This window comes from Diachasma alloeum, unplaced genomic scaffold, assembly GCF_001412515.2.
Source record: "Diachasma alloeum isolate Michigan unplaced genomic scaffold, Dall2.0 Dall_scaffold_00923, whole genome shotgun sequence".
NCBI lineage: Eukaryota > Metazoa > Arthropoda > Insecta > Hymenoptera > Braconidae > Diachasma > Diachasma alloeum.
The window spans coordinates 857-7,657 of NW_021681041.1; the positions used below are offsets into that span (position 1 = coordinate 857).

The 6,801-nt window shown below is 38.0% G+C and overlaps 1 long non-coding RNA gene across 1 annotated transcript; it reads right to left on the reverse strand.

Annotated features, from left to right (window-relative positions):
* Positions 1–3,738: 3,738 nt before the first annotated feature.
* On the reverse strand, positions 3,739–4,689 carry LOC107045391. The gene is made up of 3 exons (XR_001461428.1): positions 4,606–4,689; positions 4,304–4,396; positions 3,739–3,910 (listed from the first exon to the last, which is right to left on the reverse strand). It is a non-coding gene; the product is annotated as an uncharacterized LOC107045391 (long non-coding RNA).
* Between the last annotated feature and the right edge of the window lie 2,112 nt (positions 4,690–6,801).

Sequence of the window (6,801 nt, forward strand, 5' to 3'; positions counted from 1 at the left end):
TGTTCGATGGAGAATTAAATTCCCCATCCTTCAACCCCCGTTTCATTCCTTAATCTCTGTAATGAAAAAATAAAAACTGCGACCAAAGTCACGGCGCTATGAAAAACTCGATGGTTTCTCGCCGCAGTGTTTGCCCATTAATTCGCCCGCTAATTAAAAAATCGACTTTCGTCGCAGTTTTTATTTTTTCATTACAGAGATTAAGGAATGAAACGGGGGTTGAAGGATGGGGAATTTAATTCTCCATCGAACAGCATGAACAGAGGTTTAATTCCTTAATGTTAATTAGGAGGGGAGAGACGATTTTTTAATTAGCGGGCGAATTAATGGGGAGTCACTCTGCGCCGAGAAAACATTGGGTTTCTTATAACGCCGTGAAATGCGTCGCAATATTAATTTTTGTATTGCAGAGATTAAAGGATGAAACGGGGGTTGATGGATGGGGAATTTAATTCCCCATTGAACAGTCTTTGTTTCATCCCTTAATATTAATTAGTCGGCGAATAAATCAACTGAAAAACATAAAGTAAACATTGAGTACAAGGAGGACAAAAGTACCCGTCCGAACCTGTCCCTGTGACAGCGGGACTGCTACTGCCGACCCAAGTAGCAAACCTTGCGAAAGATATCAGAAAGTATACCAAAAAGGCAGACTAATGTCCGTCCAAAAGGTATCTTGCAGTCATACGATAACTTTTAGTTAACTTCTAGGTAACTTCTAGACACAAGCTACCTTTTTGGACAGACATTAGACAGTCTTTTTGGTATACTTCCAGATACCCTCCAGAACTGTGCTGCTTGGGGAGTTACCCATGCACCCGACTCACATTCACCGACAATTCGACCGGGACGCCACCTTTCCCGTGGGGTACCAACTAACTTTCTTGGAGTCAGTCAAACCCCCCGATCCGGGCCTCTACTCAGGTCTATCCTCTTTGGCGGAGGCATTCAGACCCTTATAATTTTAGACCCTTATCGTTGGTTATGGGCCTTGAAACTTGAACCTCAATGGTGCTGACCCTTGAAAATGATAACAGTTAAATTTTTGACCCTTAATATTTCTGACCCTTAGACTAGTCGTACTATCTACTCTCTACTGTTGTAGAGAGTAGATAGTTGGGATCGGATGCGTGGTGGGGGCTACTCTCTACTCTCTACGCGTCTAGAGAGTAGATAGTTGGCGGTAGGTGCGAGGTGGGGGCATTCAGACCCTTATTTTTTTTAGACCCTCATCATTCCTCATGACCCTAAAAATTTGAACCTAAATGGTGCAGACCCTTGAACATGTAGAGTGAAATTTTAGACTCTTAAAATATCTGACCCTTAGACTAGTCGTACTATCTACGCTCTACTGTTGTAGAGAGTAGATAGTTGGGATCGGATGCGTGGTGGGGGCTACTTTCTACTCGTCTAGAGAGTAGATAGTTGGCGGTAGGTGCTTGCTGGGGGCATTCAGACTCTTATTTTTGAGACCCTTATCATTCCTCATGACCCGTGAAACTTGACCCTCAATAATGCTGATCCTTGAAAATGATAACAGTTAAATTTTTGACCCTTAATATTTCTGACCCTTAGACTAGCCGTACTATATACTCTCTACTGTTGTAGAGAGTAGATAGTTGGGATCGGATGCGTGGTGGGGGCTACTCTCTACTCTCTACGCGTCTAGAGAGTAGATAGTTGGCGGGAGGTGCGAGGTGGGGGCATTCAGCCCCTTATTTTTTAGACCCTTATCGTTCTTCATGACCCTAAAAATTTGACCCTAAATGGTGCTGACCCTTGAACATGTTTAGAGCGAAATTTTAGACTTAAAATTTCTGACCCTTAGACTAGTCGTACTATCTACTCTCTACAACAGTAGATAGTAGATAGTACGGCTAGTCTAAGGGTCAGAAATATTGAGGGTCAAAAATTTGACTCTTATCATTTTCGAGGATCAGCACTATTGAAAGTGATGTTTCAAGGGTCATGAGGAACGATAAGGGTCTAAAAAATAAAGGGTCTGAATGCCTCCACCAAGCACCTGGCGCCAACTATCTACGCTCTAGACGAGTAGAGAGTAGCCCCCACCACGCATCCGATCCCAACTATCTACTCTCTACAACAGTAGAGAGTAGATAGTACGACTAGTCTAAGGGTCTGAAGGTTTAAGGGTCAAAAGTTGCACTTTTCAATATTTTCAAGGGTCAGAATCATTGAGATTCCCAATTTAAGGGTCTGAAATTATAAGGGTCACAAAGATCCAATTAAAATATTTCAAATGAAATCAGAGTATTTTCCGCTGAAAACATTCCAGGGTCCAAAAGTTTGAGCTCCGGGAGTTCAAACAGGTCTCAAGTACAAGGGTCAGTCGGTTGGAGGCTCAAATTTCTCAAGGGCCATAGTTAATAAGGGTCAGCATATCCCTCGCCTCAGCTATCTACTCTCTCAAAGCATTGGAGAGTAGACAATCTGCCCTGTCACCCCAACTCTCTACCCATTCTCTACTTGCTCTCTAATCGTGGAACAAAGAGAGAGTTGGACTCTCCACTGGGTCCGCTAGGGATATGCCCTAGACATTTCCTCACATCACCGTAAAAACCATAGACGCATGGTAAAATTCATAGACGTATGGTAAAAACCATAGACGCATGGTAAAATTCATAGACGCATGGTAAAAACCATAGACGTATTGTAAAATAAGCCTTAGCTGCATTGTAAATGTTTCCTTGGGTGCATTGTAATTACCATATACCGTGTGTCTAGACACTGCCAAAAACTATAGCATCCAGGCTCTACCGGCAATCGTTAGTGGACATTCGGAACTTATGGGCAAGGATATGGGGAGATGGATAGACCATCGGGGATTGCGTTGACCACGAGTGGCAGAATTGCTAACTGGGTGTTGATAATGTGAAGTGTTGGCGTGGCGAGGTTTTTGATTGAATCTGTGATCAAGAGGACTGTTTCTTTGTTGAATCGGGCGATGTTTTAAGATTTTACATGTTCGTTGTGTCTTATGAAGCATAACATTGTAATAATTTTGTATTTGGTTGTGATAAGGGCTTGCAACAATCTCATTTGCCATATAAAATATAATAGGAAGAAAAAACTAACAGTTGTAGACTGATTAAGTTGAAAATTAACTCTGTTCCATCAGAGCCTACATTTTCGCTGGAAGAGATCGCAGTGTGCGATACAATGACTAGAATTGTTGAGAAACATCTTCTGGACAAGACTTTCTACATGTAAATCTGTCGTCGAGATTAGAATAAACTTAGTCAGGGAGTGGTCGTGGTTTTTTATGAGCTGGATAGTGAGACTGATGTTAATGTTAATGTGATGATTCCTCTAATTTTCCCTCTCTCAATCATAGAAGAGATTATATGCCATATTTCCCAAAAAATTATCGGGTATTGTTATTATTGTCAGTCATGATCAGACATCTTCAAAATTACTCGTAGAATTGCATGTAAAAAATATTGAAATTCGCAAAAACCACCAATTGAAATGAAGTTTTTGTAAATTTTTGCTTTCCAGATTGAAGCAAACTATTGATTTTTTTTATATCGTATGAATTCATTTGAATGAAATTTTCAATTTTCACGAGTTTGAAAATTCAAGCTGCAAGGCAAATATCAATGATCGCCTCATATTTTACAACAACGAGAGTTGCAATAACGTTGTAACGAAAATACCACAAATAAGTTGACAGTATTATAATTAATTAATTCATAATTCATAATTCATTCATAAGAATTGAATCTCTAATCAGTTTTAATCAAATACAGTTACTTTCCTACAATTTGTTTTATACACTTGTATAATTTAATTTTAAATATGACAAGTTGATAGTAGCTGATGATCGGAGTAGAATCAATCCACGATCTACCATGATTTAATTTCCCATTCGACTTACTCGGCTCCATACCTGTAAAAAAAAAATTAACATTAGTAAATATTTCCTTGGACAGTATGAGACACTGATACTTTCGTCTATTAAAAATTTAATTGTAGTAATGTTCAATTTCCATAACAAAAGATAAATTTCATGAATGATCTGATGCCAGAAATGGAATTCAAATTCAGAAATATTCAAAAATATTTCTTTTTCCAATGTCTGAATGCTCAAGATGACAAATTTTATAATAAATGAGTAAGAAAATAAAAATGAGCTGGTCTTCGAATTTTCAATTAATTTCCAATGAAAAACGTAATTTTATGTATGTGAAAATTGAGAAATAAAATCTTACATTGGATTGGAGTAGAGATAAGAAAAATATATTGTTAATTTTCGGTTAAAATTTGGCGTTATCGATCTCACCTCGATGTATTTATCGCATTGAAATTGAGTCCGCTATTGGATTAAATTCATCTTCAGTCTTTCTCACAATCAGTAGATTCTGTCTCGTCGAACCTGTAAAATAAAATAGAATTTTCATTTTACACTTTACAATTAATTATAAAATAAAATTAATGAGGCATTTATCCCCGGAAAGAGTGAGTTTAAGAGGAAGTTTGAGGGGAACTTTTTTGCAACTAAAAAAATGTCCAATTTGGAATTATTTTCGACACTTTCACTTATCATCACTCATTATCAAGATAATTTTACAATTGACAAATTACCTTTTTTTTGTGCTGCGAAACAGCGGTTCATTTTATATTTGTTTTTTTTTCCAATGATTTTTTTTTTGCAAATTATAATTTTTAACTTCCCGACCCGAAGGGAGGAAGTTATTGTAATGACCCCGAAAATCGAATGTGGAAATTTAAGCATTTCTCCACGTTTCATGACCTTTGGAACCACTTCTGACCCTTTTCAGGTACCTGTCTGTATGTGTGGATGTGTGTATGTGTGTGCGTACGTCTGTGACAAAAATTTTGTGCCACGATTCCTCCTGAACAAACGATGCGATTTGACTTTTTTTTTTTTAATCGCTGTATTTTCATGTGACTTGAACCTGATTAGATTATGGAGACGATCGTCTCAGCGTTTCTCCAGTTTTTTCCAAAAAACATTTGGAAAAAAGTCGAAAATTAGCGTTTTTTTGTAAACGAGACCATTTCTCCGTGCATAACGATGTGATTTCGAGTTTTTTTTGTTAGAAACGATGAATCTTGATATAACGCACAAATCAAGGAATACTCGAAGACATTCAATCAGCAGTTCACTAGCCTTTTTTGAAATCGATATACATTCAAGAAACAATTTTACTTTTCTGATAAATTACATCTTTTGTCGATGCGGAATACGGCGATGTTAGTGCATGGGAGTGTGTGTGAGTGCGAGTACACGCACGGATTTTCTTGTCTTCTATGGGTATTTCCTCGGAGAAATGTGAGAAAAAGAGTGAATAAATACATAATAAAACAAAAATTAATGAAAGAAAAAACAAATGGTCGGGAAGTTATTGGTGCGACCCGTAATGGGTCACATCCAATTCCACCAACCCCTACCGGTCATACCCTAAAGAGGGAGCGCGCGACCGGGCTTGATTTATAATTTTTTCCTTCGTCGTCTCATCTTTTTTTTAGATTCGCTCGCAGTAAAAAAAAATGCAATTTTCTCATTCTCAGCAAACCAAATGTTTACTTTTATTATTGTCATTATTGAGCTTAACACTGATGTCGTCGAAATTGAGTATTGAAAATCCGCCCGATTCGGTTGTTTCCGCCCCGCACCAACGTCAACGCTGAAGCATGAACTGAAATTACAAAGGCACGAACCCACCCATTCATTTCTGGCCTATACTCCGTGCAACACTCTCAACAGAGATTATAGGGAAGATGAGCAGGGCCAATGTAAAGTGTTCAAGAGCAAAATTCGTAGCGGTGGCGCATGGACTACGATGGAGCGTACGGAACTGTTGGTATGGTAGGGCCAGAGCATAAATTTGTCAATAACCGGAAAGGGGTTCTCAATGCGGTAGCTCCTCGTATTTTGTAATAATTGTCAGGAATGTAAAATCGAACATATTATAATCAATAGTATAATGAATGCAGAATCTAATGATCTAAGTCTTTTCCTTTTTCTCGACATATTTATTATTGACACGGAGGTAAAAAAATTCTTCTTCTGTTCAATGTGGTTATGTCCTCTCACTCTAGAAGAGGCAAGCACCAAGGTAAAAAAATTCATAGAAAATCCCAGCGCTGTCACTGGAAAATTATAGTTTTCCAGTGATTCTATTGAATAATTGTGCAGATTTGGTTTTTTCTTACTATAGTAATTTTCGATTATATATATTTATTCCCCCCCTGAGTGAGAAAGGAATATGTATCGCGCTCGCTCCCACTCATTGTCGTCTCCGTCGCGTTGGCACGTGCCCGTCCTCCGCCAAACTTAACGAGTGCGAGTGAGAAAGAAAATGGAGGAGGATAGAGAAAACATTCCAACTCGTTTCAACGTTTGGAACGTTTTCGTTGTTCTTCAGCGATCTACACATAATGGGATTAATTCAATAATAATAGATTAATGAATAAGATTTTTCGCAGATTATTGCGAGATTTAGATGAATGGTTTGCCTCCTTCAGTGACCATAAAAAATTGTCTCCAATCGACAATATCTCCCGATGGAATGGAACGATGTGAATGAATCAAGTATCAATTTGAATCTTTAAAAAATTAATCGAGAGTGAAAAAAAATCCGGGAATTCCACTCTGACATTTCACTACTGTCTGTATTTACCGAGAAAAAAAAACGTTGTTCCTAGGAATCGATGTGTCTTTTTTAGGCAGCTGCATTTCTGAAATGCAATGAGCAAGCAATGTTAAAATTAAGTCATTTTGTAAAAAATTTCTAGTGACATGATCCTGAAAAT